The following is a 1225-nucleotide window of genomic DNA, read 5'->3' as shown; positions in this document are numbered from 1 at the left end:
CTGGTTCACTACATTACATCAATATTCATCGCATATCGAATGTTGCATTGTTTCAATATCTATCAACAAATTATCCAATAAACAACAAGTAAAAATTATATAACTATTATTTGGTGTTTGCTAGGTATGTTATAATATACTGTGAACACTATAAGGATACATTATATAAGCATGAATTGTAAGAACATCGTTGGAGTCATCAGTGTCACCGCGTGCGCGCTCGATCCGTCACGTTAAGCAACAGTTTAGTGCAGTCAGGAGATGGATGGGGGTGACCGGTGTTTTTCTACCGCTTGGGATCGAAATTATCGCAGGAGGATTCATGAAAGTTTGGAATGTGTTGACAACCTTCGATATCTAGTAGTTTATGAGACATGAGAAAATTAGGAATATAAGTATATTTCTGTAAACATTTTGATTTTCTTATTTTTCACCTTCGCATAATAATTCTCAGTATTTGTTTACTATCAATATTTAACATTGATTTTATTATCAGTATTCACCAGAAATTAAGTACTGGCCAAAAAATTACAGAATTACTGGTAATATTTAATCACTAATAATTTTTCAGTATTTCTTAGTATGATATTTCTATAAGGATCTCCGCCGCCACCGCCTGGATTCCGCGGTCTTGCATAAAACGGTTCTAGGGTTTTGCGGTACATGAAGACAGCATTGAAGACACCCTTCACCTTTTTGCTGAAGCACGGGTCCCAGATTCGCTACTGCTGGACGATACCGTTATGCTCGCGGTTCCCGTCTGTCCCGTTCTCGTGCTAATCAGGCCCGCTGCTCCCAAAACGCATGGGTGGAATTAACTAGCCGCTCTATTATTACCCACACAGCACGTAATATCGCAGAAATATCACAGCAATATTATATTTTCATTGCAATATTACCAGAGAATATAACAGAAATAATGCTGGAATATTACTAACAAGTAACACTACCCAAATGTAAATCACCGATTTTGATAATTTTTGAATATGTTGTAGTAGACGTAAAAATAAGACATACGTATTTTTTTTATCGGCGGAAAACCATATTTACACCCCTTTGGATTTATGGGTATCGATTTAATTGTTTTGTATGTATGGATTTAGTATTTTCGGCCCGAACCAAATAAAATAGTTGCATCATCAAGAGATATGAAAAATGAAAAATTTTCGACTCGGTTCGATCATTTTTAAGGGGTAAACCACCCCCTGTATTTGAAACAAAAATT

The sequence above is a fragment of the Odontomachus brunneus genome, unplaced genomic scaffold, assembly GCF_010583005.1.
Source record: "Odontomachus brunneus isolate Ranch 3 - 2012 unplaced genomic scaffold, Obru_v1 Obru_scaffold_303, whole genome shotgun sequence".
NCBI lineage: Eukaryota > Metazoa > Arthropoda > Insecta > Hymenoptera > Formicidae > Odontomachus > Odontomachus brunneus.
This window is presented reverse-complemented; position numbering follows the sequence as displayed.